The sequence below is a fragment of the Pseudorca crassidens genome, chromosome 3, assembly GCF_039906515.1.
Source record: "Pseudorca crassidens isolate mPseCra1 chromosome 3, mPseCra1.hap1, whole genome shotgun sequence".
Taxonomy (NCBI): Eukaryota; Metazoa; Chordata; class Mammalia; order Artiodactyla; family Delphinidae; genus Pseudorca; species Pseudorca crassidens.
In genome coordinates, this window is record NC_090298.1 from 153,320,056 (window position 1) to 153,339,509 (window position 19,454).

Consider the following 19,454-nt stretch of genomic DNA (forward strand, 5'->3'; position numbering starts at 1 on the left):
GAGCCTCACATCATTAAATCCTCATCAGTGCTGTCACTCTCTGCCTCTGACCACACAGAATGCTAAAAAAGGAAATGGGATTTCAGAGCTTCATCTTCAGGAGACTGAGAGGTTACAGTTTTCCTTCCTGGAGACCTGTGTCTAGAGACTGAGGATCTCCTGAATATTTGTCTTCAGTTTCTCTCATTTGTCCTTTGTCCAGAAAGGTCATTGTCTGCTCCTCAGAAGAAGTATCACGCCAAGCCTCTTCTGTGAGATGTATACCTCTCAACTCTTTCTTATACCCCTCAAGCTAGAGGCAACCTTGAGCAGAAACGTGCAGGGAATATTATTGTCTTAGGCAGGTTGGGCTACTACAACAGAATACCAGAGACTGGGGGGCTTCAACAGCAAACATTTATTTCTCACAACTCTGGAGGATGGAGAGTCAAAGATCAAGGTGCTAGGAGATTCAGTTTTTGGTGAAGGCCCTCTTGTAGACTTCTGCCTCCTTGCAGTGTTCTCACATGGAAGAGAGAAAGAGAGAGAGAGAGGAAGAAAGGGAAGGAAAAGGGAGGAGAAGGAGAGGGGAGGGAAGGGACAGCTGAGTGAGAAAGAGAGTTCGAGAGATCACTGTCTGTTCTCATAAGAGCACGTAATCTTATATGAAGCCTCCACCCTCATGACCTCATCTAAACCTGATTACCTCCCAAAGGCCCTACCTCCTAATACTGTCATATTGGGTTTAGGATTTCAACATATGAATTTTGATATCAGGGATGCAAACATTCACTCCATAACAATTTTCCTATGTGGATTCTCTAATACCTAGACAACAACCACACCCTCACTCTCTCTTTGTATTATACCCTCTGGCCTGGCAGAAGGACAGCTTTGATAACAAAGGTAAATAGTATTTTCTGATCTTTCTCTTCCGCTTATATGATTCAGAGAACATCAAAGATTAAAATGGGACAGAATAGCTTGAGTAAAAAGATCAGGCTCTGAAATCAATATCTGTTTGATTTTGTATAAAATGCTTAATCTTGTTTCCTCCTCTGTCAAATTGGGTAACAGTAATACCTACTTCCCAGACTGTGTTGTGAATATTAAGTGAGATCCGTTTGGTCATTTCTTCCAGTACTTCTTAAGTACCTACTCTGTGCAGATGCTGTTTAGACACTTCGGTTAGCACGGTGGAAAGGACTGTCAAAATCTCCACATAATGGAGCTTGCATTCTAACCAAAGAGATAAACAAACTTGTGTACTTTATAGTTAAGCAGTGCCAAGAACTATGTAGAGAAACAAAAGCAATGTGAAAGGCTAGAGAGTAACAAAAAGTGCTATTGGGGATAAAGGTGGTCAAGCAAGGCCTCTCTCTGGCAATGAATTTGAGTGAAGATCTATTAAAGTGACAGAGCAAGCCATGCACATATGTGGATGAAGAGACTTCTAGACAAGAGAAAAGAGCAAGCGCAAGTTCCATGGTACGGCAACATGCTTGGGGTCTTCAAGGGACAATGAGGAGGTCACTGTGGCTGATGTTCAGTGGCCAATGGGCAGAGTAGGCGGAAGTGAGGTCTGAAAAATAAGGGGAAGGGAGTAGAGGCAGATCACGGAGAACCTGGCACAGAGCAAGTGTTCAAAAGGTGGTTATTTTTAAAATATTTCATCCCTGTGTTGTTGATGCAAGTTAGGATTAGATAGCCTTCCTTAATACTGTCAACAAGTCCTCTTTGCAGAAAAACACTTGCTGAACAGATTATGGCCCCATCGCTTTCCCACAGTGCTATCAGTAGAGTATTTCGGTTCTCACTGACCCTTTCAGTGAGTCGCAATTGCTTTTCCACTATCCAAGGTCCTGTTCATCCTAATGAAGATGCATCATTGGCACTTGCTTCGCGCATGGCTGGGAAAGAGCAGTACAACCAAAAGGCCCCATCCAGATGGAGGAGCTCAGTAGAACATCTGCCTTGTGTGTCTGTCACCTCCCTACCTCCTGCTGCTGTGTTAGCTGCCAGCCATCATAGCAGCTCCTGAGTCAAGGGCCCTCCTCATCTAGTGTTTTCTTGGAGCTTTGACAGATTATCTGCAGTCATCATGCCATCTTTCTTAAAACTGAAGGAATATCCTGATGGAAATCTGTCTTTAAAAAAAAAAAAAAAACACTCCAAAATGGGATCCATTAAACTATAGTTATGCCTGCAAGTTTTATATCAACTGGCACTGGGCAGTTAATTCATTTGCATCAATAACACGGATGGCCTATAGTGGTCCATGTGACATTGAAGAAATGAGACAGCTATGGAGAATGCATTCATCTCTCTCCATCTCCTCTACCACTGCTCTAAGTCCAAACCACCACCATCTGCTGCCTAGATGATTACAATAGCCACCTAACTGATCTGGTCCAAACCACCTTAGTCCAAACTGTCACTTGCCTGATCATTATTAATACTAAGTAGCCTCCTAACTAGCATGTTTCCACTCTAGCTCTCCTTACCCCAGTTGATTTTCCCACATTTAGCTATGTGAAGAGATTTTGGGTTTTTTTGGCCACGCTACATGGCATATGGGATCTTAGTTCCCTAACCAGGGATCGAACGCATGCCCCCTGTATTGGAAACAACATTAACCACTGTAGCATCAGGGAAGTCCCTTAAGTGACATTTTTGAAACCAAATTCTGAACATTTGAGTTTTGATTAAAACCTTTCTATGGCTTCCCAGAGCTGCTAGAGATTATTTATTAGTGATAAATCATGATTCCTATTAGCACCCTGAAGGTGATGCATGATCTAGCCTTTGCCTAGCTCTTATCTAACAACATCACCCTCCTTGTTCCCCATACCTTAGTCCTATCAGCCTTTTTTATGTTCTGCCAACATGCTATGATCCTTTCTGCCCTAGGGATATTTTAATACTGTTGTCTCAGACTGGAAATCCTTCCCAACCTCATCACACTTCACCTACTAAACCATCACCCTTCATATTCCAATTCTAACACCACTTCCTCAGAGATACCTGCCCTGCACTCCCAGACAGCTCCATCACCTGCCTTCCTTTCTATAGTTCCCCCTACCCTACTTCTGAAGCTTTTATAGTTTGTAATTACATGTCACTGTGATTATTTTATTGAATGCCCATCTCCCTCCACTAGGATATATTCACCAAGAAGCCAGGGACTTTGCTTTTCTCACCTCTTGAATCCCAGCATTTTCTGATTCTGAAGCTCATGCTCATTACACTCCTTTTTGAACAGACTTGTCAAAGAACAAATAACCATTTAAACCTAAATGGCTCTCAGTATAAACACTGCCTGTATAAGTTTTTCAAGCCTATGCCATTTGATGCATTTTATATTGGAGAAATAGCAACATCAATATTTTCAAACATGAGCTTGAGCTAAGAACTGAACTAAGAGCTGAGTTGCCCATAACATTTGTTGTGAGTAACATTTGCAGAACTAAAGACTTTTATCTACTCTTTTCTTCTCATTGAAGTTTTATCCAAAAAACTCAGCTGTGGACATAAGCAGCAAGGTAAAAATGGAACTGACCTAATCTTCTGCTTCTGTGAGTTTACCTAATTTATTTAGTGAAAATGAATATCTACTTGCTTAATTCTGTTAAGTCCTGCTTGGATTCTTGGTACCAATTCCATATGTTAAGTGAACTAAAAAGGCAAAGCCTTGCTCTATTATGACATCATTCCTTCCTTTGAAAATTAAAAACTATTTCATAAATGTGTTTATTAACACTACCTTAAACTTCTGAGTTTTTCAAAAGGTATTATTTTACACTGTGGAAAAAGAATAGAAGAATGTCACTAATACAGCTCAATTATAAATTCCCAGAAAAAAATAACAAGAAAGAAGAGGAGGAAAGACAAAAATATAAAAAGATAAAGCAATATTTAGAAAGCAGAATAATTAGTCATAAGTCTCAGAATTAGGGATTCTGTATGAAATCATCATGTTATTCTAATACAGAAAAATGCGATAGTATTTATATTAAAGTACCCCCTAAACTAACCACTAAATTATAACAATTTAAAGCACATAAAATGGTATTTGATATTCAGACATCACAATATCAAAATTCTCTCCACTCATGGGCAAAAACCTTATTTCTTTAAGAGAAGCAACAGATATTTATTGATTATCTACTATATGCCAGGCAATGGGATCCATGAGTAAAGAAAATCCAAGATTTGTCTCCATAAAATTTAGCTATTACCAGGTAAATATAACCAATAAGTAATAAGTATAATCAGTACATTATATAATTTGTTGGAAGATGACAAATGCTATGGAGAAAAACAAAACCAGAGAAGAGTTGAGAGTAGAAGAATGTGGAATTGCAATTTAAACAAGGTGGAGATAGGAGGCCTCATTAGGGCTGTAACATTTAAGCAAATTTTGAGGAAGGTGAGAGAGCTAGCTAGCTACTTGAATATTTGGAGGAAGTGCATTTCAGGTGGAGCTCAAGACTGTACCTGGGATATTCTAGGAACAGCAAATGGCTGATGTGGAGCAAGTGAGGCAGGAGATGTAGGAAAGGAATTCAGAGAAGGGCTAAGAAGCCAGATGATGTATTTTCACTCCCCTGTTGGTTAATGGTGTTGAACATCTTTTCATGTGCCATTCATGCATACTCTCTGGTGAAGTGTCTGTCCAAGCCTTTGCTAATTTTGGAATTGGTTTGCTGGTTTCTTTACTATTGAGTTTTGAGAGTTCTTTATATATTTTGGATAAAAGTCCTTTGTTGGGCATGTGTTTTGCAAATATTTTCTATCAGTCTATAGTTTGTCTTTTCATTCTCTAAATAATGTCTTTTGCAGAACAAAGATATTTAATTTTGATGACTTCCTATTTATCAACTTCTTTTATGGATCCTACTTTTGCAGTTCCATCTGAGAATACTTTGCTTAACCCCAGGTCATGAAGATATCCTCCTAAAAGTTTAATAATTTTAAAATTACATTTGTAATTCATTTTGGTGTCTTTTTTTTTGGCTGTGTTAGGTCTTCATTGCTGTGCGTGGGCTTTCTCTAGTTGCAGTGAGCGGGAGCTACTCTTTGTTGCAGTGCATGGGCTTCTCATTGAGGGGGCTTCTCTTGTTGTGGAGCACAGGCTCCAGGTGCACGGGCTTCAGTAGTTGTGGCACACGGGCTCAGTAGTTGTGGCTCACAGGCTCTAGACTGCAGGCTCAGTAGTTGTGGTGCACGAGCTTAGTTGCTCTGTGGCATGTAGGATCTTCCTGGACCAGAGATCGAACCCATGTCCCCTGCATTGGCAGGTGGATTCTTAACCACTGCGCCACCAGGGAAGTCCCTGTAATTCACTTTGAGTTGATTTTTATATAAGGTGTAAGAATGAAATTGAGGCTTATGTTTTGCATACAGATTCAAAGAGTTAAAACACTGTTTGTTGAAATGTCTATTCTTTCTCCATTGAATTGCTTATGCATCTTTGTAAAAATCAAATGGTGGCATGGACATATATACACTACCAAATGTAAAATAGATAGCTAGTGGGAAGCAGCCGCATAGCACAGGGAGATCAGCTTGGTGCTTTGTGACCGCCTGGAGGGGTGGGATAGGGAGGGTGGGAGGGAGACACGAGAGAGGAGATATGGGGATATATGTATATGTATAGCTGATTCACTTTGGTATGCAGCAGAAAGTAACACACCATTGTAAAGCAATTATACTCCAATAAAGATGTTTAAAAAAATCAAATGGCAACCATACACTGAAATATTATTTAGAAACAAAAAGAAATGAGCTATCAAGTCATGAAAATACATGGATGAGTCATAAATGCACACATTTAAGTTAAAGAAGTCAATCTGAAAAGGCTACATACTAGTTACAATTATGTGGCATTCTGGAAAAGGCAAAACTATAGCAACAATAAAAGATTAGTGGTTGCCAGGGATTTAGCAGGGAGGAGGGGGTTAGCTAGTTGAGTCACGGGAGAATTTTCAGTGTGGCGAAACTATTCTGCATGATATATAATTGCTGATACAGGGCACTATGCATCTGTCAAAACCTATTCAATTTTATAGCACTTTACAATGGACCTTAATGTATGCAAATTTTTAAAAATTACTAGAATGACATGGGATACCAGGATGGACTATCCATGAGCCCATACTGATAGAAATAAATGACTCAACAAATAAATGAATGGGAAGAAGAACTAAATATTTTATGCAGAAAAATTCCAAATAATTTACTTGCATAGTCCTTCCACGGGGAAGCGTAACTGCTCACTCCCTAAGTGTGGGCTATGCATAGAGACTTGTCTCCAACTAGTAAAGTTCAAAAAGGAGGAGAAATGAGCAACTTTTCATTTGAGAAACCTGACAAACACTATTTCAGCCAGATGCTCAAGGTCAACACCAACCGTGATGTCATATTGGTGGTATGTGTTCTTGATATGATGTGATGAAAAAGGCAATGTACCTCTACAGTCTTCTTCCCAAAAAACTATAACCCCAGTTTAATTACGGTTAAAATGTCAGAAAAATCCCAATTGAGGTGCAATCTGTAAAAGACCTGACAAGTACTCTTCCAAACTGTCAAGGTCAACAAAAATAAGGAAAGTCTGAGGGACTGTCAGAGTCAAGAGAAGCCTAAGAACAGGTGAAAACTAAATGTAATGTGTATCTTACCTGGAATCCTGGAACAGAAAGTGAACTTTAGGTAAAAGCTAAAGAAATCTGAAAAAAAGCATGGGCTCCAGTTAATAATAATGTATTAATACTGGTTCATTAATTGTAACAAATGTACCACACTAATGTAAGATGTTAATAATAAGTGAAACTGTAGAGACAGGATATATGGGAAATCTGTATTACCTTCTCAGTTTTTTCGTAAATCTAAAATTGTTCTAAAATAGTTTATTTTTAAATAAATAAAATTCCTCAAGTGCAAATATAATCAAAGGGTCATATTTGTGTTAGTCTATTTCTGGAATCTGTTCCATTTCATTGATCCGTGTGTCCATCCTGTTGGCAATACCACACCATCTTGATAACTGTAGCTTTATAGTAAAAGTTTTTAAATTGGGCAGTTTGATTTCTGTAACTTTATTCTTCTTTCTCAAAATTCTTTCAGCTATTCTAATTTCTTTGCCTTTCCATATATATTTTAGAATCTGCTTGTCTGTATCTACACAAATCCTGCTGAGATTTTTATTAGAATTCTGTTAAGTCTATAGAAAAATTTGGGGAGAATTTAAATCTTTCCTCTGCTGAGTCTTCTTGTCTATGGATATGGTTTGTCTCTCCATGTATATATATCTTCTTAGATTTCTTTCAGCAGCATTAGTACTTTCAGCAGACAGCATACAACATATTTTGTTAGATTTTTCCTAACAATTTCACTTTGGGAGCCAATCTAGAATTCTGTACACTGTGAAATCATCCTTCAAAAGTGAAGGAGAAATAAAGCTTTTTCTTAGACAAACAAAAAATAAGCAAGTTTGTTGCCAGTAGACTTGCCTTGCAAGAAATATAAAAGCAGCTCTTTAGAGAGAAGAAAAAGTTATAGTTTAGAAACTCAGATCTACATAAAAAAGGGAGGTGAAACATAGAAGGAACAAGTGAAAATCAAGTAAAATCTTTCATTTTTCTTATTCTTAATTAATCTAACAGAAAACAGTTTGTTTAAAATGATAATAGCAACAAAGAATTCAAGTATGTATAATTTTATTCAACTTTATATATTTATATATGTTGATATACATTATTATTATTTATTATTATATATTTATTTAATATATATGCTTATGTGTACTTATGTATAAGTTAAATAAATGACAGTAGTGATAAAAGAGACAGAAGGGAGGAATTAGGATTTTTTTTTATTATAAGGTATGCACACTACCCATGAAGTATTATTTAAAAGTGCACTTGGATTACTTGTAAAAGTATACTGCAAACTCTAGAACAATCACTAAAAAAAGTAAAAAGAAGTATAACGGATATGATAAGAGAGAAAAATGGAATCATATAAAATGCTCAATTAAAACCATAAAATGCGGAGATTGGTTCAAGATGGCGGAGTAGAAGGACATGCTCTCACTCCCTCTTTTGAGAACACTGGTTGAATAATCATCAATAGGAAGACACCGGAACTCACCAAAAAAGATACCCTGCATCCAAAGACAAAGGAGAAGCCACAATGAGATGGTAGGAGAGGCACTATCACAATAAAATCAAATCCCATAACTGCTGGGAGGGTGACTCACAAATTAGAAAACACTTATACCACAGAAGTCCACACACTGGAGTGAAGGTTCTGAGCCACACGTCAGGCTTCCCAACCTGGGGGTCTGGCAACGGGAGGAGGAATTCCTAGAGAATCAGACTTTGAAGGCTAGAGGGATTTGATTGCAGGACTTTGGCAGGACTGGGGGAAACAGAGACTCCACTCTTGGAGGACACAAAGTACTGTGCATATCATGATGCAGGGGAAGGAGAAGTGACCCCATAGGAGACTGAACCAGACCTACCTGCTAGTGTTGGAGGGTCTCCTGCAGAGGCGGGGGCAACTGTGGCTCACCAAGGGAAAAGGACACTGGCAGCAGAAGTTCTGGGAAGTACTCCTTGATGTGAGCCCTCCCAGAGGCTGCCATTAGCCCCACCAAAGAGCCTAGGTAGGCTCCAGTGTTGGGTTGCCTCAAGCCAAACAACCAAAAGGGAGGGAACCCAGCTCCATCCATCAGCAGACAAGCAGATTAAAGTTTTACTGAGCTCGGCCCACCAGGGCAACAGCCAGCTCTACCCACCACCAGTCCCTCCCATCAGGAAACTTCCACAAGCCTCTTAGATAGCTTCATCCACCAGAAGGCAGACGGCAGAAGCAAGAAGAACTACAATCCTACAGCCTGTGGAACAAAACCCACATTCACAGAAAGATAGACAGGATGAAAAGGCAGAGGGCTATGTACCAGATGAAGGAACAAGATAAAACCCCAGAAAAACAACCAAATGAAATGGAGATACACAATCTTCCAGAAAAAGAATTCAGAATAATGACAGTGAAGATGATCCAGGACCTTGGAAAAAGAATGGAGGCAAAGATTGAGAAGATGTAAGAAATGTTTAACAAAGACCTAGAAGAATTAAAGAACAAACAAACAGAGATGAACAATACAATAACTGAAATGAAAACTACACTAGAAGGAATCAATAGCAGAATAACTGAGGCAGAAGAACGGATAAGTGACCTGGAAGGCAGAATGGTGGAATTCACTGCTGCAGAACAGAATAAAGAAAAAAGAATGAAAAGAAATGAAGACAGCCTAAGAGACCTCTGGGACAACGTTAAATGCAACAATATTCGCATTATAGGGGTCCCAGAAGGAGAAGAGACAGAGAAAGGACCCAAGAAAATATTTGCAGAGATTATAGTCAAAAACTTCCCTAACATGGGAAAGGAAATAGCCACCCAAGTCCAGGAGATGCAGTGAGTCCCATACAGGATAAACCCAAGGAGAAACACGCCAAGACACACAGTAATCAAATGGGCAAAAATTAAAGAGAAAGAAAAATTATTGAAAGCAGCAAGAGAAAAATGACAAATAACATACAAGGGAACTCCCATAAGGCTAACAGCTGAATTCTCAGCAGAAACTCTACAAGCCAGAAGGGAGTGGCATAATATACTTAAAGTGATGAATGGGAAGAACCTACAACCAAGATTACTCTACCTGGCAAGGATCTCATTCAGATTCGACAGAGAAATCAAAAGCTTTGCAGACAAGCAAAAGCTAAGAGAATTCAGCACCACCAAACCAGCTCTACAATAAATGCTAAAGGAATTTCTCTAAGTGGGAAATACAAGAGAAGAAAAAGACCTACAAAAACAAACCCAAAACAATTAAGAAAATGGTAATAGGAACATACATATTGATAACTACCTTAAACATGAATGGATTAAATGCTCCAAGCAAAAGACACAGGCTTGCTGAATGGATACAAAAACAAGACCCATATATATGCTGTCTACAAGAGACCCACTTCTGACCTAGGGACACATACAGACTGAAAGTGAGGGGATGGAAAAAGATATTCCATGTAAAGGGAAATCAAAAGAAAGCTGGAGTAGCAATACACATATCAGATAAAATAGACTTTAAAATAAAGAATGTTACAAGAGACAATGAAGAACACTATGTAATGATCAAGAGATCAATCCAAGAAGAAGATATAACAATTGTAAATATATATGCACACAACATAGGAGCACCTCAATACATAAGGCAACTGCTAACAGCTATAAAAGAGGAAATCAACAGTAACACAGTAATACTGGGGGACTTTAACACCTCACTTACACCAATGTACAGATTATCCAAACAGAAACTTAATAAGGAAACAGAAGCTTTAAATGGCACAATAAACCAGATAGATTTAATTGATATTTATAGGACATTCCATCCAAAAACAGCAGATTACACTTTCTTCTCAAGTGCGCATGGAACATTCTCCAGGATAGATCACATGCTGGGTCACAAATCAAGCCTCAGTAAATTTAAGAAAATTGAAATCATATCATGCATCTTTTCTGACCATGATGCTATGAGATTAGAAATCAATTACAGGGAAGAAAAACGTAAAAAGCACAAACACATGGAGGCTAAACAATATGTTATTAAATAACCAAGAGATCACTGAAGAAATCAAAGAGGAAATCAAAAAATACCTAGAGACAAATGACAATGAAAACACGATGATCCAAAATCTATAGGGTGCAGCAAAAGCAGTTCTAAGAGGGAAGTTTATACCTATACAAGCCTACCTCAAGAAACAAGAAAAATCTCAAGTAAACAATCTAACCTTACACCTAAAGGAACTAGAGAAAGAAGAACAAATAAAACCCAAAGTTAGCAGAAGGAAATAAATCATAAAGATCAGAGCAGAAATAAATGAAATAGAAACAAAGAAAACAATAGCAAAGATCAATAAAACTGAAAGCTGGTTCTCTGAGAAGATAAACAAAATTGATAAACCATTAGCCAGGCTCATCAAGAAAAAGAGGGAGAGGACTCAAATCAACAAAATTATAAATGAAAAAGGAGAAGTTACAACAGACACTGCAGGAATACAAAGCGTCCTAAGAGACTACTACAAGCAACTCTATGCCTATAAAATGGACAACATGGAAGAAATGGACAAATTCTTAGAAAGGTATAACCTTCCAAGACTGAACCAGGAAGAAACAGAAAATATGAGCAGGCCAATCACAAGTAATGAAATTGAATCTGTGATTAAAAATCTTCCAACGAACAAAAGTCCAGGACCAGATGGCTTCACAGGTGACGTCTATCATTTAGAGAAGAGCTAACACCCATTCTTCTCAAACTCTTCCAAAAAATTGCAGAGGAGGGAAAACTCCCAAACTCATTCTATGAGGCCACCATCACCCTGATACCAAAACCAGACAAAGACACTACAAAAAAGGAAAATTACAGACCAATATCACTGATGAATATAGATGCAAAAATCCTCAACAAAATACTAGCAAACAGAATCCAACAACACATTAAAAGGATCATACACCATGATCAAGTGGGATTTATCCGAGAGATGCAAGGATTCTTCAATATACGTAAATCAATCAATGTGGTACACCATATTAACAAACTGAAGAATAAAAACCATATAATCATCTCAATAGATGCAGAAAAAGCTTTTGACAAAATTCAACACCCATTTATGATAAAATCTCTCCAGAAAGTAGACATAGAGGGAACCTACTTCAACATAATAAAGGGCATATACGACAAACCCACAGCAAACATCATTCTCAATGGTGAAAAACTGAAAGCATCTTCTCTAAGATCAGGAACAAGACAAGGATGTCCACTCTCACCCCTCTTATTCAACATAGTTTTTGAAGTCCTAGCCATGGCAATCAGAGAAGAAAAAGAAATAAAAGGAATACAAATTGGAAAAGAAGAAGTAAAACTGTCACTGTTTGCAGATGACATGATACTATACACAGAGAATCCTAAAGATGCCTCCAGAAAACTACTAGACCTAATTAATGAATTTGGTAAAGTTGCAGGATACAAAATTAATGCACAGAAATCTCTTGCATTCTTATACACTAATGATGAAAAATATGAAAGAGAAATTAAGGAAACACTCCCATATACCATTGCAACAAAAAGAATAAAATACCTAGGAATAAGCCTACCTAAGGAGACAAGAGACCTTTATGCAGAAAACTATAAGACACTGATGAAAGAAATTAAAGATGATACAAACAGATGGAGAGATATACCATATTCTTGGATTGGAAGAATCAATACTGTGAAAATGACTACACTCCCCAAAGCAATCTACAGATTAAATGCAAGCCCTATCAAATTACCAATGGCATTTTTTACAGAACTAGAACAAAAAAAAAATCTTAAAATCTGTATGGAGACACAAATGACCTCGAATAGCCAAAGCAGTCTTGAGGGAAAAAAAGGGAGCTGGAGGAATCAGACTCCCTGACTTCAGACTATACTACAAAGCTACAGTAATGAAGACAATATGGTACTGGCCCAAAAACAGAAATATAGATCAATGGAACAGGATAGAAAGCCCAGACATAAACCCACGTACATATGGTCAACTAATCTATGACAAAAGAGGCAAGATATACAATGGAGAAAAGACAGTCTCTTCAATAAGTTATGCTAGGAAAACTGGACAGCTACATGTAAAAGAATGAAATTAGAATACTCCCTAATACCATACACAAAAATAAACTCGGGCTTCCGTGGTGGCGCAGTGGTTGGGAGTCCGCCTGCCGATGCAGGGGACACCGGTTCGTGCCCCGGTCCAGGAATATCCCACATGCCATGGAGTGGCTGGGCCCGTGAGCCATGACCACTGAGCCTGTGCATCCAGAGCCTGTGCTCCGCAACAGGAGAGGCCACCAGCAGTGAGAGGCCCGCGTACTGCCAAAAAAAAAGAAAGATCAAAAATTAATCATCTTAGTTTCCACCTTACAAATCTAGAAAAAGAAGAGCAAATTATATCCAATATAAGGAGAAGAAGAGAAGGAATAAAAAATTACAACTAGTAGACTGCAGCCTTGCAAAATTCACCTATTAGTTCTAGGAGTTTTTTATTCAGTTTGATTTAGTTTGGTTTGTTTTTGTTGTTGTTGTTGCTTCTGCTGCTGCTGTTATTTGTAAATTCCTTGGCTTTTTTTTTTTTTTTTTTGCGGTACGCGGGCCTCTCACAGATGTGGCCTCTCCCGTCGCGGAGCACAGGCTTCACACACGCAGGCTCAGCGGCCATGGCTCACGGGCCCAGCCGCTCCGCGGCATGTGGGATCTTCCCGGACCGGGGCATGAACCGTGTCCTCTGCATCAGCAGGCGGACTCTCAACCACTGCGCCAGCAGGGAAGCCCACCTTGGCTTTTCTATGTAGAAAATCATGTCTGCAAATAGGGACAATTTTATTTCTTCCTTTTCAATTCATGTTGTTTCTTTCTTTTTGTTGTTTATTACATTGGCTAGGCCTTTTAGTAGAGTATTGAATGGGAGTGGTGAGATAAGGTATCCTTTCCTTGTTACCATCTTCCTGGGAAAAGCATTCAGTCTCTCACCATTAAAGATTTTGGCGATGGCTTTTTTACAAATACTCTTTATTAGGTTAAGGAAATGCCCTTCTATTTCTAGTTTTTTGAGAGTCACTATAAGAAATAGACGTTGAATTCTGGCAATTTTTTTTTGTGTGTGTGTGTTGGTTGATATGATCATATGGTTTTTCTTCTTTAAAAGTGTTAACTCAGTAGATTACTTTGATTGATTTTTAGATACTAAGCCAGCTTTACATTCCCAGAATAAAACCTGCTTTGTCATGTTATATTATTCCTTTTATGCATTGTTGGATTGAATTTGCTAATATTTTATAGAAAATTTTTACAGTGATACACATGAGATAGATTGTTTTATTATTTTGTAGTTTTCTTCCCTTGTGATGTCTTTGTCTTGTTTTTATATCAGGACAATGCTGGCTTCATAAAATGAGTTGGGAAGTATCCCGTCCTCTTCTATTCTCTGGAAGAAATTATATAGAATTTGTGTTAATTCTTTAAGTGTTTGTTAGAATTCACAAGTGAAACCACCTGGGCCTGTAGATTTCTTTTACAAAAGATTTTAAACTATGTACTCAGTTTTTTAATAGTAATAAGACTAACCCTGTTACCTATTTTATCTTCAGTGAGTTTGATAATTTAAATTTTTTAAGGAATTAGTACTTTTTATCTATTGCTGAATGTCAAATTCACATGTATAGAGTATTTTGTAGGATTTCTTTATTATCCTCTTAATTCTGCACACTCTGTAGTGATATCCACTTATTTTATTTCTGATATTTGTACAGATATTTTTATCTGTAATTTTTATCTTTTCTATTCTTTGGTCAGTCTTATTAACATCTACTTTTGACACTTCAGATTCCTTATAATAAATATTTGTTATTTTATAGTAAGAAAAATATTATAATTTTAAATACATTTTAAATTTGCTTCTTCTACATTTAAATTATGAATAAGAACGCCAAAAACATGGAGTTGATATGTGGACTAAAAGCAATAATGCACATAAAAGTTCTGTACAGTCTATTTTCATGTTAGCTATTATGATTATAACATACATAAGTAAAGGAAGACAGTTGCATAACTGATGTAGAAGAACATTGTTATACAACTGAAAAATAGATGGTAATATTTGAATTATGATTTGGGGGTGTTCAAGAGAATAACCTAATTTTTTTTTTTTTTTTGCCACACCACACGGCATGCAGGATCTTAGTTACCCCAGCAGGGATCGAACCCTTGCCCCCTTCAGTGGAAGCACATAGTCTTAACCGCTGGACCACCTGGGAAGTTCCTCGGAATAACCTAAATTTTAAAACATGGTTTCCCACAACATTTAGAGTACGGTTGTCCACAATTAGATATATGATATTTGTTTACTTAAAATTTTTAATCACTTCTGAAAATGACTAATCACAACTAAAAATTTTAAATCTTTGTAGATGACTATAAAGAGCAGTAGAAGGTAGGCAATTATCTCATTAATTCTGAAATATCTCATGTATTTCTTTGAAGACCAGTCACCTAAACTAAATCCTACAGCATAGTTAGTGGATTCCTATTACATATTTAGGTCCACAGGTAGATTACCTGTGGGCCTAGAACATGCTAGCTTACTTGTCCTATTTTTCAAATTAATTAAAGAAAAACAACCAATATAAACCTGTCCTGAAAAGAAACCATTCAGATAATATACTTTTAAATCTTACCTTTTATATTAGCACAGAGTTTAGGGCCAAATGGGAGGGTGGGGTGGGGGAATTACATTTTCTTTTAAAGCACTTAAGGTGGGTTGGTACAAATACTCCATCTCATAAAAAGAATTGCTGAATTTTCCCCCTCTGAAGTCTGGAAGCACTCTACCTGGCATTTGGAAGATGCTACTCTATGAGGAAGTGGTCCTCTAAATACTGAGCTCTCAGAGCCCCGTGAATTCGCAGGTATGAATGAGGCAAGGGAAATGACAAGACGAGAAGGATTCCAATTGTAGGAGAGAGAAGAGCATTAGAGGAAGCCGACACATTCAGCCATGATTTATGCAATACCCAAGTACTAATTCGCAAGCCAAGAGCACACTTTCAGGCTATATGCAACCACCAAATTATCATAAATTAAGCTCAGGCAAAAATAAGGCCATAAAGTGGACATTTTACAGTGGCTATTGACTACGATGTTCAGTTTGCATTAAATCTTCTGAAACATTATTAGTTTGTCAACTGAATTAGTAACTGGTGTCTTCTTGGGAGGGAAATATATAATGCTTCAAACTCCATATCTATTACTCACCACAATTAAAGTCACTCGCTGTAAGAAGCTGCTATCTATATGCATCAGACTAATTATTCTGTGCTTCTTTACTAAGATAATGGGACACTGCTGCCAGTGGGTAAATCTTGATCATACATTACGTGGTACTTCCTAGCAATTTTTGATGAAAACCACAGGTAGAAACAGATTATAATGGGAACATCTAATAGAAATTCATCTCCATTTTGCTTCAGATGGAAGACATGCTGCTTGGGCCCTGAAACTTATTCAATTTCATTCAAATGGGATGCAGATTTTTCAGGCAAAAACTAAACTCAAAAAATATATGTTTCAAAGGGTCCTGGAAGAGAGTGAAGACTACTATAAATGTTGACCACTCAGGTTTACTGCTCCCAAGGTAGGAATAGAGGGCTGAACTCCTACTAAGGGCCATTATCTTTGTTATACCCTATTCCACTGGCAGTTAGTAACCCCAGGTTCACAAAGCCCATGAGGAATACTGTTCAGTCCTTTCATAAATTTCCCCCCCACTCCACAGTCAGGTCTCCCCAATACTGCGCAGGTCCCCACTGTTACCTCCTTTGATGTCCTGCCTCTGGCACTGCCTCCTAGGGCAGAAGATGAAGACTTTTCCAGGGAGACATTGAATAGGAAGGCATCTCCTACCTGGGCCAAAAAAATTTTATACACGTACACACTAATGAACACATACACACACAAACACATACATTCATACATATATTCACAGACACATTCACATGTAATATATGCACGCATATATTTATTTTATGTAAGTGTGTATATAGGATATGTATATCCCCCTCCTTGTCTATAAACCAAAGCATCCGTCACTGGCAATATGACTGATAGAATGCTCAGTGAAGTATCAGATAAGTACTCAATAAAATATTACTTAAAATGGAAAATTGCCGAGTTATTTTTGCTAAATGCTAGACAATGTACTTCTTAAGAACAACTTATTTTTTATTCATTTATCTGCTCATTCATTTAACCAATATTTGATGAGCACCAACTATGTGCCAGGTACTAAAATAGATGCCAGAGATACAGCCCTAAACTCAACAGTCTCAGCACTCGAGAAGCTTTCATTCTTGTGGGGAAGAGACAAACAGGTAAATATGTCAGATGGTGATATGTCCTATAAAGAAAAATAACGAGTTGCAGTGAAAACAGAGTGATGGTAGGCACTCTATATATGGTGATCAGCAAAGGCCTCTCTTACAGGGTCATATTTTAAGAGACCTGAATGAAATGAGAGAGTCAACCAGGAAGATAACGGGAGGAAGAACATTTTAGACAGAAGGAGCGGCATATACAAAGGCTCGGCAGCAGGAGCGTCCTGTGGCTGGATTACAGTGAGAGAAGGGGAGAGTGAAAGGAGATGAGGTCAGAGAGAGAGCAGAAGAAAAGATAATGCGAAGCCTTATAAGCTTTGGTGATGGCTTTGGCTTTTACTGAGTGAGATGGGAGCCATCAGAGGGTTTTGAACAGAGGAGCTACATGACATGACCTTCCATAAGGCTTTCTCTGTTTGCTCTGTAGAGAAAAGATGGCAGGGAGAAGGAAAAGAAGCAGGCAGAGAAATTAGGAGACGACCACAATAATCTGAGCGAGAGAGGATGGTGACTTGAACCACAGCACTGCAGTGCAGGTGGTGAGAACTGGTCAGATTCTGAATATGTTTTTAAAATAAAGACGACAGGACATGCTGATAGATTTAGGTGGAGCATAATGAAAAATAAAGAATCAAAGTTTACTCCAAGGTTCCTGCCTGAGCAACTGGAATAAGCGAGTTGCAGATAAAGCGCCAGGAGGCAGTAGGTGCTAAGAGATGCCAGCAATCAGTATGCATATTACTTCCTTGGGGTGAGACTAGTGACTGTCCTCTTAACCAAGAACAGGTGTCCTAATGAATAGCTGTAATGAAAGCCTCTGTCTTTGAGCTGTTAGTTTTTATCATCAAGGGGGACTCTAAATGCCAAAAACTTCTTCACTGGGGGAGGGAGCTGGAGACTTAAAACGGAAGCCACAAATAAATCTCCAGGGATCTCATGGACAATTTCTATAAATTTTCTTTTTCTGCTATATTTTAAGATGTGCTCAAATTTCCACAGGCAGCATACTAAAATCAAAATTATTCCAATCCTTCTGATGTGGAGTTCTAATTACAAGTGACCATTCAAAGTATGCTTTAAATACAGTGAACGAAATATAGAACATAAAATCAAAACCAAGCAACATGGCTGAATGCAGTCTTTTAGGAGGTATAGCAATGTGGCTTCTTTAAGGAGCTATGTTTAGAACAGTCAGCCTGAATAGTCAGCACATTCGTTACAAATAAAAATAGCTTCATGGAAAATATAAGTAAATTCATAGAATATAGAATGATAGGCCTGGGGCTTCCCTGGCTGTCCAGTGGTTGAGACTCCGCGCTTCCAATACAGGGGGCGCGGGGAACTAAGATCCCACACGCCGCACAGTCAAAAATAAATAAATAATAAAAATCAGAATGATAGGCCCACAATTACTGAATAAGAGAGGATAAAGTATACTATAGGTATATTGCCAAATTTAAAGTTGACAACCAGGCAGACAACTATGATCTTCCAAAATATTCTTCTCGTAGCCTTTTCGAGAGACAGAATGTGAACAGACTGAACCGCGGGCAGGACACAGGAAGATAATTCTAAAGATGTCACCCATGCTCTTTCAGAGTTTCCAGACTCTATGATGAAATTGTAGAGGCAATTTTACACTGAGAAAAGAAGTATGTCTGCAGAACAAAACAGATCCATACATTTGCCATCCACAACTTAGCACACAAATGTGTGACTAGAAAATGTTATCTATACCAACGCGTGCTAGATATTCTCTGTTTGCCCCTCTAGGTCCACTCTCCAGCCTTCTTCATCCTGCTTTGCATCTCAGGAGTCTGATTTTTATTGGCTATGTCATCTGGACTCCCTGGCCCTTTGGATTTAGCCAATGGAAAGCACCAGATTGAGATCAAAGAGCAAAAGGAGAAAAAATATTTTTCTCTCTGCTGGACCACGGGTTGGTCCACAGTTCTTGTCCAGGAGTCCTCTAAGTCTGACCAAGTTCTGATAACTACTCCTGCCCCTTGCACCTATTTCCTGCTATTGCTAGCTGTGGGGGCCCATCATCCCTTAATAGTTTCCTTTAAACTTGCCCACACTTTTGTGAGACATGTACCAAAATGTTCACTGCAGCTGTATTTACAATAGCCTGGAGATGGAAACAACCTAAGCGTCCATCATCGGATGAATGGATAAAGAAGATGTGGCACATATATACAATGGAATATTACTCAGCCATAAAAAGAAATGAAATTGAGCTATTTGTAATGAGGTGGATAGACCTAGAGTCTGTCATACAGCATGAAGTAAGTCAGAAAGAGAGAGACAAATACCGTATGCTAACACATATATATGGAATTTAAGAAAAAAAATGTCATGAAGAACCTAGGGACAGGAATAAAGACACAGACCTACTAGAGAATGGACTTGAGGATATGGGGAGGGGGAAGGGTAAGCTGTGACAAAGT

General features: G+C 38.2%; 1 long non-coding RNA gene across 1 annotated transcript in view; it reads right to left on the reverse strand.

The window, feature by feature from the left end:
• Positions 1–309: 309 nt before the first annotated feature.
• LOC137220893 (uncharacterized) overlaps positions 310–19,454 on the reverse strand; it is a 35,318-nt gene continuing 16,173 nt past the window's right edge. The window contains exons 2-3 of the long non-coding RNA XR_010941831.1: positions 6,660–6,707; positions 310–490 (exon numbers count right to left, since the gene is read on the reverse strand). This is a non-coding gene — a long non-coding RNA (uncharacterized lncRNA). The remainder of the gene's footprint in view (positions 491–6,659; positions 6,708–19,454) is intronic.